This window comes from Salmo salar, chromosome 13 (assembly GCF_965601325.2).
Source record: "Salmo salar chromosome 13, fSalSal1, whole genome shotgun sequence".
NCBI lineage: Eukaryota > Metazoa > Chordata > Actinopteri > Salmoniformes > Salmonidae > Salmo > Salmo salar.
The window spans coordinates 2,129,296-2,146,861 of NC_138303.1; positions in this window are offsets into that span (position 1 = coordinate 2,129,296).

Below are 17,566 nucleotides of genomic sequence, written 5' to 3' on the forward strand. Positions count from 1 at the left end.
TTTACATTTACATTTAAGTCATTTAGCAGACGCTCTTATCCAGAGCGACTTACAAATTGGTGCATTCACCTTATGATATCCAGTGGAACAACCACTTTACAATAGTGCATCTAAATCTTTTAGGGGGGGGGGGGTTAGAAGGATTACTTAATTCTATCCCAGGTATTCCTTAAAGAGGTGGGGTTTCAGGTGTCTACGGAAGGTGGTGATTGACTCTGCTGTCCTGGCGTCGTGAGGGAGCTTGTTCCACCATTGGGGTGCCAGAGCAGCGAACAATTTTGACTGGGCTGAGCGGGAACTGTGCTTCCTCAGAGGTAGGGGGGCCAGCAGGCCAGCGGTGGATGAGCGCAGTGCCCTCGTTTGGGTGTAGGGACTGATGTAACGTTATTGATCAGTCAATTTTCCTCGCTAATTCCCTATTTTTCAGACTGTATGAACAGCTTTACAGGCTTCACTGTCGTGGTGCACAGTCAGTACACAGCACTCATCATGTCTTAGTAGGATCAGATGGTGTCACTGTCATGGTGAACAGTCAGTACACAGCACTATGCTCATCATGTCTTAGTAGGATCAGATGGTGACAGGTGTCCCAGCAGGTGAAGACAGCCAGTGAAGACCAGGGGGCTCAGGTGATTTTTGCAGTATATTATAACAATCCAGTGAATGGATACAAATTTACATCTTAAATTGATGGGTAGGCTACAGTCGGGGATCTGGAAATAATGCTAATTTCAATTATTCAACCATTTGATTATATTATTGGATAAAAATGTATAAATGCACACCAAGGTAATTCTTTATCATGCCTCATCTGAGCAAGATCAGATGGTAACGGGGGTCTCATCAGGGCCAGGCAGACAGGGAAGACCAGTCTGTGACGGCGCTGAGGTGAACTTTTGCAGATGCAACACTTTTATTCTCTCTGTGCAGCAAACAAGACAAGCCAGAAGCTTCAATGATTGAAACTATTTTAAAGCAGTCTGACAAACCTCAAGTTGATTTCCAAAACTGTATCATATAATCTCAGACATAAATGAGTGCAGTTTAAGACCATCCATAGAACCTACTATGTGAAACTGATTATTATGCATTCAGAAATGTAATGCCTCTGTTGGAGTGATAAAACACATAAGGGGATATATTGCTCTTCTGAAGGCTGGTCTTTTATCTCAGCGTGTCTACAGATTCTCCCTTCTCATTTTTGTTGGCTTGGAAATGTTGATACCGGAGACTGTCATCAGAAGAAACTGTGTAACCTAGCATTTATAGTTGCATTGCCATTAATTGGAAGGTTAGTTATCCTCCCACAATGTCACAATGGATGGCAGAAATGTGAAGTTATGTATCACTAGATGTGACGTATTACCAGAGTAAGGGTATACTGGGAAACTTTCATAAGGTCTGGATGCCTTACGTGGAATAGTTAGTGGCGATTTTAGCATGTAATTCTTGGTGGGGCTAACTCCCCCCCCAAAATCTTTTTGATGCATGCCAGCAAAGCCACTATACAACACTAAACAATACATTAATTTCACTATAACGGTGACGAAAAACGGTGCCCACAAATTGTTAGGGCCTCTACATAAAGCTGTTAGGGCCTCTACGTAAAGCTGTTAGGGTCTCTACATAAAGCTGTTAGGGCCTCTACATAAAGCTGTTAGGGCCTCTACATAAAGCTGTTAGGGTCTACATAAAGCTGTTAGGGTCTACATAAAGCTGTTAGGGTCTACATAAAGCTGTTAGGGCCTCTACGTAAAGCTGTTAGGGCCTCTACGTAAAGCTGTTAGGGCCTCTACGTAAAGCTGTTAGGGCCTCTACGTAAAGCTGTTAGGGCCTCTACGTAAAGCTGTTAGGGCCTCTACGTAAAGCTGTTAGGGCCTCTACATAAAGCTGTTAGGGTCTACATAAAGCTGTTAGGGTCTACATAAAGCTGTTAGGGCCTCTACGTAAAGCTGTTAGGGCCTCTACGTAAAGCTGTTAGGGCCTCTACGTAAAGCTGTTAGGGCCTCTACGTAAAGCTGTTAGGGCCTCTACGTAAAGCTGTTAGGGCCTCTACATAAAGCTGTTAGGGCCTCTACGTAAAGCTGTTAGGGCCTCCACGTAAAGCTGTTAGGGCCTCCACGTAAAGCTGTTAGGGCCTCTACGTAAAGCTGTTAGGGCCTCTACGTAAAGCTGTTAGGGCCTCTACCTAAAGCTGTTAGGGCCTCTACGTAAAGCTGTTAGGGCCTCTACGTAAAGCTGTTAGGGTCTACATAAAGCTGTTAGGGCCTCTACATAAAGCTGTTAGGGCCTCTACATAGAAAGCAGAGCTTTCTTGTCAGCACCATGGAGGGAATCCTTACCACTGCTACACCTGTGGATTTTTTTTTTACTGTGGATTTTTGGCATAAACAAACATGCAGTGAAAATCACACCAGTGGTAGCAGATTTGGCAGACCTATTGGCATCTATTCCCTCAGACTCCCTCCCCTTCCCTCAATGGTACAGTGTGTTAGACATGAAAAATGTATTATGGTCGGTGGCGGAAGAGTCACGACACTGGTTCGGGTTCTGTTGCCAGAGGGATCAATACACATTTTTACATTTACATTTTAGTCATTTAGCAGACGCTCTTATCCAGAGCGACTTACAATAGTGAATGCATACATTTCATTTCATCATCGATTTCTTTTGTACTGGCCCCCCGTGGGAATCGAACCCACAACCCTGGCGTTGCAAACACCATGCTCTACCAACTGAGCCACAGGGAACCAGTGGGCTACGGCGCCGATGGGGTTTACCAATAGTCCAACTTGGTATCATGCTGCATTGAAACAATTGCTAAAAGGGTGTACATTTTAAGGTTCTTTGTTGGTCCAATACGTAGATGATTTGTTATTGGCGTCAAAAGATGAAGAAACTCATATGCGAGACCTCACCACATTGGTAAACTATTTGGCAGAGCAGGGTCACAAAGCATCATATGAGAAAGCACAACTAGCGAAGCAAGAGGTAGCATATCTGGAGGGTGTCGATTTCTAAAGGCACGAAACACATGACACGGGATCGGGTAGAAACAATGTGTTCTTTGGCACGGCCAAAGACTCCTTTGTCGTTTATCGAGCTGAAGAAGTAATTGTGTCAAGCTGCAGCATTGGGATTGCCAAACCTAAAATTACCTTTTAACATTTTTGTTCATGAACAAGAAGGACATTGTAGCGCAGTGGTTACGCAAAATCATGGGGGAAGAGAGAGACCAGTAATGTACTGGAATAAATTCTTAGACTCGGTGGCGAGAGGAATGCCACCGTGCCTTAGGGCGCTACAGGCGACAGACATGGTGTTGCATAACACGGCTTCCATTACAATGGGTCAAAAGGTGGATTTGTATGTTGCACACGCAGTAGAAACCATAGTTAACAGCACGAAAGCACAACATGTTACTAATGCAAGACGGACAAAATGGGAGTTAACGTTAAATGAGGAGAATCTACAATTTCATAAGATTGGTGCTTTGAATCCTGCATCGTTAATGCCGTTGCCTGGGGAGGGTTAGTTGTATACATGTAACCCAGATCAGATTACTCCAAAGCCTAGGGCTGATTTGCAAGAGACAGCATTGGAATCGGGACAAGTATTGTATACAGATGGCTGTAGTTACATGATCATAGAAGGGAAGAGCATAACGGGGTACGCTGTGTGTGATGACAGGGGAATAGTGAAGGCTGTAGTTACATGACCATAGAAGGGAAGAGCATAACGGGGTATGCTGTGTGTGATGACAGGAGTAGTGAAGGCTGTAGTTACATGACCATAGAAGGGAAGAGCATAACGGGGTACGCTGTGTGTGATGACAGGGGAATAGTGAAGGCTGTAGTTACATGACCATAGAAGGAAGAGCATAACGGGGTACGCTGTGTGTGATGACAGGAGTAGTGAAGGCTGTAGTTACATGACCATAGAAGGGAAGAGCATAACGGGGTACGCTGTGTGTGATGACAGGGGAATTGTGAAGGCTGTAGTTACATGATCATAGAAGGGAAGAGCATAACTGGGTACGCTGTGTGTGATGACAGGAGTAGTGAAGGCTGTAGTTACATGATCATAGAAGGGAAGAGCATAACGGGGTACGCTGTGTGTGATGACAGGGGAATAGTGAAGGCTGTAGTTACATGACCATAGAAGGGAAGAGCATAACGGGGTACGCTGTGTGTGATGACAGGGGAATAGTGAAGGCTGTAGTTACATGACCATAGAAGGGAAGAGCATAACGGGGTACGCTGTGTGTGATGACAGGAGTAGTGAAGGCTGTAGTTACATGACCATAGAAGGGAAGAGCATAACGGGGTACCCTGTGTGTGATGACAGGAGTTGTGAAGGCTGTAGTTGCATGACCATAGAAGGGAAGAGCATAACGGGGTACGCTGTGTGTGATGACAGGGGAATAGTGAAGACTGTAGTTACATGACCATAGAAGGGAAGAGCATAACGGGGTACGCTGTGTGTGATGACAGGGGAATAGTGAAGGCTGTAGTTACATGACCATAGAAGGGAAGAGCATAACGGGGTACGCTGTGTGTGATGACAGGGGAATAGTGAAGGCTGTAGTTACATGACCATAGAAGGGAAGAGCATAACGGGGTACGCTGTGTGTGATGACAGGAGTAGTGAAGGCTGTAGTTACATGACCATAGAAGGGAAGAGCATAACGGGGTACGCTGTGTGTGATGACAGGAGTAGTGAAGGCTGTAGTTACATGACCATAGAAGGGAAGAGCATAACGGGGTACGCTGTGTGTGATGACAGGGGAATAGTGAAGGCTGTAGTTACATGACCATAGAAGGGAAGAGCATAACGGGGTACGCTGTGTGTGATGACAGGAGTAGTGAAGGCTGTAGTTACATGACCATAGAAGGGAAGAGCATAACGGGGTACGCTGTGTGTGATGACAGGAGTAGTGAAGGCTGTAGTTACATGACCATAGAAGGGAAGAGCATAACGGGGTACGCTGTGTGTGATGACAGGAGTAGTGAAGGCTGTAGTTACATGACCATAGAAGGGAAGAGCATAACGGGGTACGCTGTGTGTGATGACAGGGGAATAGTGAAGGCTGTAGTTACATGACCATAGAAGGGAAGAGCATAACGGGGTACGCTGTGTGTGATGACAGGGGAATAGTGAAGGCTGGCCCACTGCCAGAGTTACATGCATTGGCCCGAGGCCTGTAGGTTGTCGGAAGGGGCGAATGTAACAATATACACTGATTCTCTATATGCATTTGGGTTAATTCATGATTTCGGTACATTGTGTGCACAATATATATTGTTACGCGACAGGAACACCAATAAAAAATGGACTGGAGGTAGAGGCATTATTAGAAGTGTGTCAGTTATCCAGTAAATCAGCAGTGGTGAAATGTGAAGCTCATACTAGTCGTACAGATAAAATAGCCTTAGGTAATTGCAGAGCAGACGAAATGGCTAAGGCGGCAGTCTTGGTGAGAGAAAGTGTTAAAGGACCACGTGTAAATATTGTGAATACGAGGGCTGGGATTCTAACTCTTAAAGATTTACAGCAGCAAACTAACAAGAAAGAAATGTGGGAGGGGTTAGAACATGGGTGCCAAGTAGACACTGAAGGGTTGTGGTATAATACTACCACTGGAAGGCCCGTGGCACCAAGCTGGATACATAGTAGATACTGAAGGTATAATACCTACCACTGTAGTACCAAGCTGGAAACATAGTAGATACTGAAGGTATAATACTACCACTGTAGTACCAAGCTGGATACATAGTAGATACTGAAGGTATAATACTACCACTGTAGTACCAAGCTGGATACATAGTAGATACTGAAGGTATAATACTACCACTGTAGTACCAAGATGGATACATAGTAGATACTGAAGGTATAATACTACCACTGTAGTACCAAGCTGGATACATAGTAGATACTGAAGGTATAATACTACCACTGGAAGGCCCGTGGCACCAAGCTGGATACATAGTAGATACTGAAGGTATAATACTACCACTGTAGTACCAAGCTGGATACATAGTAGATACTGAAGGTATAATACTACCACTGTAGCACCAAGCTGGATACATAGTAGATACTGAAGGTATAATACTACCACTGTAGCACCAAGCTGGATACATAGTAGATACTGAAGGTATAATACTACCACTGTAGTACCAAGCTGGATACATAGTAGATACTGAAGGTATAATACTACCACTGTAGCACCAAGCTGGATACATAGTAGATACTGAAGGTATAATACTACCACTGTAGTACCAAGCTGGATACATAGTAGATACTGAAGGTATAATACTACCACTGTAGTACCAAGCTGGATACATAGTAGATACTGAAGGTATAATACTACCACTGTAGCACCAAGCTGGATACATAGTAGATACTGAAGGTATAATACTACCACTGTAGTACCAAGATGGATACATAGTAGATACTGAAGGTATAATACTACCACTGTAGCACCAAGCTGGATACATAGTAGATACTGAAGGTATAATACTACCACTGTAGCACCAAGCTGGATACATAGTAGATACTGAAGGTATAATACTACCACTGTAGCACCAAGCTGGATACATAGTAGATACTGAAGGTATAATACTACCACTGTAGTACCAAGCTGGATACATAGTAGATACTGAAGGTATAATACTACCACTGTAGTACCAAGCTGGATACATAGTAGATACTGAAGGTATAATACTACCACTGGAAGACTTTATAGGGCCACTCCCTGGAAGCAGGGGGAAGGCCCATTGCATTGCAGATAGACTTTATAGGGCCACTCCTGGAAGCATGGGGAAGACCCATGCTTTGGAGTGGTGGACAGATTTTCCAGATGGACAGAAGTATTTGCGACTTTCTCAGCTTCAGCGAACTTTGTTAAGGGAAGTGATACCGAAATGGGGCTTATTCCAGACATTAGATTCCGATCAAGGAACACATTTCACTTCTGAAGTGCTACAGGCAGTATGGAAGGCTTTGGGAACCTCCCAGGCTTTTCGTTGTCCGTATAGGCTGCAAGAGGCGGGGATTACGGAGCGTCAGAATTGTTAGATTAAGGAGAAATTGGACAAGACTCTAAGCACCTGTAACGCCCTGGCCATAGAGAGGGGTTTTTGTTCTTTATTTTGGTTAGGCCAGGGTGTTACATTGGGTGGGCGTTCTATGTTCCTTTTTCTATGTTTTTGTATTTCTTTGTTTTGGGCCGTGTGTGGCGCCCAATCAGGCACAGCTGAAGCTCGTTGTTGCTGAATGGGAGTCACACATAAGGAGCATGTTTTTCCTTTGGGTTTTGTGGGTAATTGTTTCTGTCTTGAGTATTTTCCTAACAGGACTGTTTGCTGTCGTTTTTGTTCATTTTTGTAGTGTTCTCTTGTTTTCTAATTAAATTTCAAGATGAACACTAACTCCGCTGCACCTTGGTCTACTCTCTGTCCCAACAGCCCTTACAGCACCGAAGGAAAAGACTGGGTTATGAATTTACCCGTGGTACTGATGTCAATGAGGGCGTTAACTAACGCCACATGAAGTGGTGACTGGCAGACCGATGAGGGTACAGGGGGTTGATATTCAAATGTCACAAATTAGTGATTTCGCAATAATGGGAGAATCTATGTTGTCCTAATGTCAGAAAATGACTCATGTGTGGCAGTGTGTATATTCCCAGATGAAAGCAGAACACGAGGAGCAGGTGCCAGGAGATAACTGAGAGCACAGGCTGACTCCTGGAGATGGAGTGTACATCAAAGTCCACCAGGCGGGGGTGTTGGGATGGTGTCGGTCTGGACCACACACAGTACTCCTTACAGCACCTGCAGTGGTAAAGACCACAGCCTCTACTCGGTGGGTTCACGCTTCTCACATGAAGCGAGATCCAGCAGCATGATGGGTGAGCTAGAAGCCGCCATCACAGCTGAAGCGGAGCTAAAGAGAGGGAGAGGGGGAGGGAGAGGGAGAGAGAGGGGAAGGGAGAGGGAGAGAGAGAGGGTGAGGGAGAGGGAGAGGAGAGGGAGTGTGTGAGGGAGAGGAGAGGGAGTGTGAGAGGAGAGGGAGTGTGAGAGGAGAGGGAGAGGAGAGGGAGAGGGAGCTGGAGAAGGAGAGGATGAAGGAGAGTAGGTTCCACTGTAAACAGACAGGCAGTTATGGGAGTTATTTTAACCACCATAGTTTTGGTGTTGGTTGCTTTAATGGTTACTGAACCATGTAAAGAACATAGATTGACTATTAGCATAGAATGGGTTGCTAAATATGAAGAAAGGAGAACGCATCGGGGTAGAGTCGGTACTAACGCTACGGATACTAGACAGGAGAACGCATCGGGGTAGAGTCGGTACTAACGCTACGGATACTAGACAGGAGAACGCATCGGGGTAGAGTCGGTACTAACGCTACGGATACTAGACAGGAGAACGCATCGGGGTAGAGTCGGTACTAACGCTACGGATACTAGACAGGAGAACGCATCGGGGTAGAGTCGGTACTAACGCTACGGATACTAGACAGGAGAACGCATCGGGGTAGAGTCGGTACTAACTAACGCTACGGATACTAGACAGGAGAACGCATCGGGGTAGAGTCGGTACTAACGCTACGGATACTAGACAGGAGAACGCATCGGGGTAGAGTCGGTACTAACGCTACGGATACTAGACAGGAGAACGCATCGGGGTAGAGTCGGTACTAACTAACGCTACGGATACTAGACAGGAGAACGCATCGGGGTAGAGTTGGTACTAATGCTACGGATACTAGACAGGAGAACGCATCGGGGTAGAGTCGGTACTAACTAACGCTACGGATACTAGACAGGAGAACGCATCGGGGTAGAGTCGGTACTAACTAACGCTACGGATACTAGACAGGAGAACGCATCGGGGTAGAGTCGGTACTAACTAACGCTACGGATACTAGACAGGAGAACGCATCGGGGTAGAGTCGGTACTAACGCTACGGATACTAGACAGGAGAACGCATCGGGGTAGAGTCGGTACTAACTAACGCTACGGATACTAGACAGGAGAACGCATCAGGGTAGAGTCGGTACTAACGCTACGGATGCTAGACAGGAGAACGCATCGGGGTAGAGTCGGTACTAACGCTACGGATACTAGACAGGAGAACGCATCGGGGTAGAGTCGGTACTAACGCTACGGATACTAGACAGGAGAACGCATCGGGGTAGAGTCGGTTCTAACGCTACGGATACTAGACAGGAGAACGCATCGGGGTAGAGTCGGTACTAACGCTACGGATACTAGACAGGAGAACGCATCGGGGTAGAGTCGGTACTAACTAACGCTACGGATACTAGACAGGAGAACGCATCGGGGTAGAGTCGGTACTAATGCTACGGATACTAGACAGGAGAACGCATCGGGGTAGAGTCGGTACTAACTAATGCTACGGATACTAGACAGGAGAACGCATCGGGGTAGAGTCGGTACTAACTAACGCTACGGATACTAGACAGGAGAACGCATCGGGGTAGAGTCGGTACTAACGCTACGGATACTAGACAGGAGAACGCATCGGGGTAGAGTCGGTACTAACTAATGCTACGGATACTAGACAGGAGAACGCATCGGGGTAGAGTCGGTACTAACTAACGCTACAGATACTAGACAGGAGAACGCATCGGGGTAGAGTCGGTACTAACGCTACGGATACTAGACAGGAGAACGCATCGGGGTAGAGTCGGTACTAACGCTACGGATACTAGACAGGAGAACGCATCGGGGTAGAGTCGGTACTAACGCTACGGATACTAGACAGGAGAACGCATCGGGGTAGAGTCGGTACTAACGCTACGGATACTAGACAGGAGAACGCATCGGGGTAGAGTCGGTACTAATGCTACGGATACTAGACAGGAGAATGCATCGGGGTAGAGTCGGTACTAACGCTACGGATACTAGACAGGAGAACGCATCGGGGTAGAGTCGGTACTAACTAACGCTACGGATACTAGACAGGAGAACGCATCGGGGTAGAGTCGGTACTAACGCTACGGATACTAGACAGGAGAACGCATCGGGGTAGAGTCGGTACTAACGCTACGGATACTAGACAGGAGAACGCATCGGGGTAGAGTCGGTACTAACGCTACGGATACTAGACAGGAGAACGCATCTTGGTAGAGTCGGTACTAACGCTACGGATACTAGACAGGAGAACGCATCGGGGTAGAGTCGGTACTAACGCTACGGATACTAGACAGGAGAACGCATCGGTGTAGAGTCGGTACTAACGCTACGGATACTAGACAGGAGAACGCATCGGGGTAGAGTCGGTACTAACGCTACGGATGCTAGACAGGAGAACGCATCGGGGTAGAGTCGGTACTAACGCTACGGATACTAGACAGGAGAATGCATCGGGGTAGAGTCGGTACTAACGCTACGGATACTAGACAGGAGAACGAATCGGGGTAGAGTCGGTACTAACTAACGCTACGGATACTAGACAGGAGAACGCATCGGGGTAGAGTCGGTACTAACGCTACGGATACTAGACAGGAGAACGCATCGGGGTAGAGTCAGTACTAACTAACGCTACGGATACTAGACAGGAGAACGCATCGGGGTAGAGTCGGTACTAATGCTACGGATACTAGACAGGAGAACGCATCGGGGTAGAGTCGGTACTAACGCTACGGCTACTTGACAGGAGAACGCATCGGGGTAGAGTCGGTACTAACGGTACTAGACAGATCACTAATCACAAAGGTATGGTGATGTGGGTGGAGCCTCTTGATAACAGAACTATCACATTGGACAGTAGGTTGTTCTGAACAAGGTGTGGCTTTATTACAGACAGGAGTGTGGAAGGAACGTAATAATACTGAGAGTTTTTAAAGAACAAAACTAGATTTACTCTGTTGCCACAGATGGACGACATGTGCCAGGGTTCCAGATCAGCTGAAGCTCAGTCGATAACTTTTAGACTAATCTTACCAGAACTCAAAACATTTCAGGAAGTTGATAGCGTGGACACAATCATTGCTGACAATGGAGCAGCAAAGGATCGTGTGTGGAAGTGCTATCTGGTAGGAGGTTTTATTCACCAGTAACTAGAGGAGTGACCTGGTCAGGGAGAGTTTTATTAACCAGTAACTAGAGGAGTGACCTGGTCAGGGAAGGTTTTGCTAACCAGTAACTAGAGGAGTGACCTGGTCAGGGAGAGTTTTATTAACCAGTAATGTCCTTTAGTACAGTAACTAGAGGAGTGACCTGGTCAGGGAAGGTTTTATTAACCAGTAACTAGAGGAGTGACCTGGTCAGGGAGAGTTTTATTCACCAGTAACTAGAGGAGTGACCTGGTCAGGGAAGGTTTTACTAACCAGTAACTAGAGGAGTGCCCTGGTCAGGGAGAGTTTTATTCACCAGTAACTAGAGGAGTGACCTGGTCAGGGAAGGTTTTACTAACCAGTAACTAGAGGAGTGACCTGGTCAGGGAAGGTTTTACTAACCAGTAACTAGAGGAGTGACCTGGTCAGGGAGAGGTTTATTCACCAGTAACTAGAGGAGTGACCTGGTCAGGGAAGGTTTTACTAACCAGTAACTAGAGGAGTGACCTGGTCAGGGAGAGTTTTATTAACCAGTAACTAGAGGAGTGACCTGGTTAGGGAGAGTTTTATTCACCAGTTTTATTAACCAGGAACTAGAGGAGTGACCTGGTCAGAGGAGTGACCTGGTCAGGGAAGGTTTTACTAACCAGTAACTAGAGGAGTGACCTGGTCAGGGAGAGTTTTATTAACCAGTAATGTCCTTTAGTACAGTAAGTAGAGGAGTGACCTGGTCAGGGAGAGTTTTATTAACCAGTAACTAGAGGAGTGACCTGGTCAGGGAAGGTTTTATTAAACAGTAATGTCCTTTAGTACAGTAAGTAGAGGAGTGACCTGGTCAATTAGAGTTTTATTAACCAGTAACTAGAGGAGTGACCTGGTCAGGGAGAGTTTCACTAACCAGTAACTAGAGGAGTGACCTGGTCAGGGAGAGTTTTACTCACCAGTAACTAGAGGAGTGACCTGGTTAGGGAGAGTTTTACTAACCAGTAACTAGAGGAGTGACCTGGTCAGGGAGAGTTTTATTCACCAGTAACTAGAGGAGTGACCTGGTTAGTGAGAGTTTTACTAACCAGTAACTAGAGGAGTGACCTGGTCAGGGAGAGTTTTATTCACCAGTAACTAGAGGAGTGACCTGGTTAGGGAGAGTTTTACTAACCAGTAACTAGAGGAGTGACCTGGTTAGGGAGAGTTTTACTAACCAGTAACTAGAGGATTGACCTGGTCAGGGAGAGTTTCACTAACCAGTAACTAGAGGAGTGACCTGGTCAGGGAGAGTTTTATTAACCAGTAACTAGAGGAGTGACCTGGTCAGGGAAGGTTTTGCTAACCAGTAACTAGAGGAGTGACCTGGTCAGGGAGAGTTTTATTAACCAGTAACTAGAGGAGTGACCTGGTCAAGGAGAGTTTTATTAACCAGTAATGTCCTTTAGTACAGTAACTAGAGGAGTGACCTGGTCAGGGAAGGTTTTATTAACCAGTAACTAGAGGAGTGACCTGGTCAGGGAGAGTTTTATTAACCAGTAACTAGAGGAGTGACCTGGTCAGGGAGAGTTTTATTAACCAGTAACTAGAGGAGTGACCTGGTCAGGGAGAGTTTTATTCACCAGTAACTAGAGGAGTGACCTGGTCAGGGAAGGTTTTACTAACCAGTAACTAGAGGAGTGACCTGGTCAGGGAAGGTTTTACTAACCAGTAACTAGAGGAGTGACCTGGTCAGGGAGAGTTTTATTAACCCGTAACTAGAGGAGTGACCTGGTCAGGGAGAGTTTTATTAACCAGTTTTATTAACCAGTAACTAGGGGAGTGACCTGGTCAGAGGAGTGACCTGGTCAGGGAAGGTTTTACTAACCAGTAACTAGAGGAGTGACCTGGTCAGGGAGAGTTTTATTAACCAGTAACTAGAGGAGGGACCTGGTCAGGGAAGGTTTTATTAACCAGTAATGTCCTTTAGTACAGTAACTAGAGGAGTGACCTGGTCAGGGAGAGTTTTATTAACCAGTAATGTCCTTTAGTACAGTAACTAGAGGAGTGACCTGGTCAGGGAGAGTTTTATTAACCAGTAACTAGAGGAGTGACCTGGTCAGAGAGAGTTTTATTCACCAGTAACTAGAGGAATGACCTGGTCAGGGAGAGTTTTATTCACCAGTAACTAGAGGAGTGACCTGGTTAGGGAGAGTTTTACTAACCAGTAACTAGAGGAGTGACCTGGTCAGGGAGAGTTTTTTACTAACCAGTAACTAGAGGAGTGACCTGGTCAGGGAGAGTTTCACTAACCAGTAACTAGAGGAGTGACCTGGTCAGGGAGAGTTTTATTAACCAGTAACTAGAGGAGTGACCTTGGTCAGGGAGAGTTTCACTAACCAGTACCTAGAGGAATGACCTGGTCAGGGAGAGTTTTATTAACCAGTAACTAGAGGAGTGACCTGGTCAGGGAGAGTTTCACTAACCAGTAACAAGAGGAATGACCTGGTCAGGGAGAGTTTTATTCACCAGTAACTAGAGGAGTGACCTGGTCAGGGAGAGTTTTATTCACCAGTAACTAGAGGAGTGACCTGGTCAGGGAGAGTTTTATTCACCAGTAACTAGAGGAGTGACCTGGTCAGGGAAGGTTTTACTAACCAGTAACTAGAGGAGTGACCTGGTCAGGGAAGGTTTTACTAACCAGTAACTAGAGGAGTGACCTGGTCAGGGAGAGTTTTATTAACCCGTAACTAGAGGAGTGACCTGGTCAGGGAGAGTTTTATTAACCAGTTTTATTAACCAGTAACTAGAGGAGTGACCTGGTCAGAGGAGTGACCTGGTCAGGGAAGGTTTTACTAACCAGTAACTAGAGGAGTGACCTGGTCAGGGAGAGTTTTATTAACCAGTAACTAGAGGAGGGACCTGGTCAGGGAAGGTTTTATTAACCAGTAATGTCCTTTAGTACAGTAACTAGAGGAGTGACCTGGTCAGGGAGAGTTTTATTAACCAGTAATGTCCTTTAGTACAGTAACTAGAGGAGTGACCTGGTCAGGGAGAGTTTTATTAACCAGTAACTAGAGGAGTGACCTGGTCAGAGAGAGTTTTATTCACCAGTAACTAGAGGAATGACCTGGTCAGGGAGAGTTTTATTCACCAGTAACTAGAGGAGTGACCTGGTTAGGGAGAGTTTTACTAACCAGTAACTAGAGGAGTGACCTGGTCAGGGAGAGTTTTTTACTAACCAGTAACTAGAGGAGTGACCTGGTCAGGGAGAGTTTCACTAACCAGTAACTAGAGGAGTGACCTGGTCAGGGAGAGTTTTATTAACCAGTAACTAGAGGAGTGACCTTGGTCAGGGAGAGTTTCACTAACCAGTACCTAGAGGAATGACCTGGTCAGGGAGAGTTTTATTAACCAGTAACTAGAGGAGTGACCTGGTCAGGGAGAGTTTCACTAACCAGTAACAAGAGGAATGACCTGGTCAGGGAGAGTTTTATTCACCAGTAACTAGAGGAGTGACCTGGTTAGGGAGAGTTTTACTAACCAGTAACTAGAGGAGTGACCTGGTCAGGGAGAGTTTTATTCACCAGTAACTAGAGGAGTGACCTGGTTAGGGAGAGTTTTACTAACCAGTAACTAGAGGAGTGACCTGGTCAGGGAGAGTTTTATTCACCAGTAACTAGAGGAGTGACCTGGTTAGGGAGAGTTTTACTAACCAGTAACTAGAGGAGTGACCTGGTTAGGGAGAGTTTTACTAACCAGTAACTAGAGGAGTGACCTGGTCAGGGAGATTTTCACTAACCAGTAACTAGAGGAGTGACCTGGTCAGGGAGAGTTTTATTAACCAGTAACTAGAGGAGTGACCTGGTCAGGGAAGGCTTTGCTAATCAGTAATTAGAGGAGTGTCCTGGTCAGGGAGAGTTTTATTAACCAGTAACTAGAGGAGTGACCTGGTCAAGGAGAGTTTTATTAACCAGTAATGTCCTTTAGTACAGTAACTAGAGGAGTGACCTTGTCAGGGAAGGTTTTATTAACCAGTAACTAGAGGAGTGACCTGGTCAGGGAGAGTTTTATTAACCAGTAACTAGAGGAGTGACCTGGTCAGGGAGAGTTTTATTAACCAGTAACTAGAGGAGTGACCTGGTCAGGGAGAGTTTTATTCACCAGTAACTAGAGGAGTGACCTGGTCAGGGAAGGTTTTACTAACCAGTAACTAGAGGAGTGACCTGGTCAGGGAAGGTTTTACTAACCAGTAACTAGAGGAGTGACCTGGTTAGGGAGAGTTTTACTAACCAGTTTTATTAACCAGTAACTAGAGGAGTGACCTGGTCAGAGGAGTGACCTGGTCAGGGAAGGTTTTACTAACCAGTAACTAGAGGAGTGACCTGGTCAGGGAGAGTTTTATTAACCAGTAATGTCCTTTAGTACAGTAAGTAGAGGAGTGACCTGGTCAGGGAGAGTTTTATTAACCAGTAACTAGAGGAGGGACCTGGTCAGGGAAGGTTTTATTAACCAGTAATGTCCTTTAGTACAGTAACTAGAGGAGTGACCTGGTCAGGGAGAGTTTTATTAACCAGTAACTAGAGGAGTGACCTGGTCAGAGAGAGTTTTATTCACCAGTAACTAGAGGAATGACCTGGTCAGGGAGAGTTTTATTCACCAGTAACTAGAGGAGTGACCTGGTTAGGGAGAGTTTTACTAACCAGTAACTAGAGGAGTGACCTGGTCAGGGAGAGTTTTTTACTAACCAGTAACTAGAGGAGTGACCTGGTCAGGGAGAGTTTCACTAACCAGTAACTAGAGGAGTGACCTGGTCAGGGAGAGTTTTATTAACCAGTAACTAGAGGAGTGAACTTGGTCAGGGAGAGTTTCACTAACCAGTACCTAGAGGAATGACCTGGTCAGGGAGAGTTTTATTAACCAGTAACTAGAGGAGTGACCTGGTCAGGGAGAGTTTCACTAACCAGTAACAAGAGGAATGACCTGGTCAGGGAGAGTTTTATTCACCAGTAACTAGAGGAGTGACCTGGTTAGGGAGAGTTTTACTAACCAGTAACTAGAGGAGTGACCTGGTCAGGGAGAGTTTTATTCACCAGTAACTAGAGGAGTGACCTGGTTAGGGAGAGTTTTACTAACCAGTAACTAGAGGAGTGACCTGGTCAGGGAGAGTTTTATTCACCAGTAACTAGAGGAGTGACCTGGTTAGGGAGAGTTTTACTAACCAGTAACTAGAGGAGTGACCTGGTTAGGGAGAGTTTTACTAACCAGTAACTAGAGGAGTGACCTGGTCAGGGAGAGTTTCACTAACCAGTAACTAGAGGAGTGACCTGGTCAGGGAGAGTTTTATTAACCAGTAACTAGAGGAGTGACCTGGTCAGGGAAGGCTTTGCTAATCAGTAATTAGAGGAGTGACCTGGTCAGGGAGAGTTTTATTAACCAGTAACTAGAGGAGTGACCTGGTCAAGGAGAGTTTTATTAACCAGTAATGTCCTTTAGTACAGTAACTAGAGGAGTGACCTTGTCAGGGAAGGTTTTATTAACCAGTAACTAGAGGAGTGACCTGGTCAGGGAGAGTTTTATTAACCAGTAACTAGAGGAGTGACCTGGTCAGGGAGAGTTTTATTAAGCAGTAACTAGAGGAGTGACCTGGTCAGGGAGAGTTTTATTCACCAGTAACTAGAGGAGTGACCTGGTCAGGGAGAGTTTTATTAACCAGTTTTATTAACCAGTAACTAGAGGAGTGACCTGGTCAGAGGAGTGACCTGGTCAGGGAAGGTTTTACTAACCAGTAACTAGAGGAGTGACCTGGTCAGGGAGAGTTTTATTAACCAGTAACTAGAGGAGGGAACTGGTCAGGGAGAGTTTTATTAACCAGTAACTAGAGGAGTGACCTGGTCAGGGAAGGTTTTGCTAACCAGTAACTAGAGGAGTGACCTGGTCAGGGAGAGTTTTATTAACCAGTAACTAGAGGAGTGACCTGGTCAAGGAGAGTTTTATTAACCAGTAATGTCCTTTAGTACAGTAACTAGAGGAGTGACCTGGTCAGGGAAGGTTTTATTAACCAGTAACTAGAGGAGTGACCTGGTCAGGGAGAGTTTTATTAACCAGTAACTAGAGGAGTGACCTGGTCAGGGAGAGTTTTATTAACCAGTAACTAGAGGAGTGACCTGGTCAGGGAGAGTTTTATTCACCAGTAACTAGAGGAGTGACCTGGTCAGGGAAGGTTTTACTAACCAGTAACTAGAGGAGTGACCTGGTCAGGGAAGGTTTTACTAACCAGTAACTAGAGGAGTGACCTGGTCAGGGAGAGTTTTATTAAACCGTAACTAGAGGAGTGACCTGGTCAGGGAGAGTTTTATTAACCAGTTTTATTAACCAGTAACTAGAGGAGTGACCTGGTCAGAGGAGTGACCTGGTCAGGGAAGGTTTTACTAACCAGTAACTAGAGGAGTGACCTGGTCAGGGAGAGTTTTATTAACCAGTAATGTCCTTTAGTACAGTAAGTAGAGGAGTGAC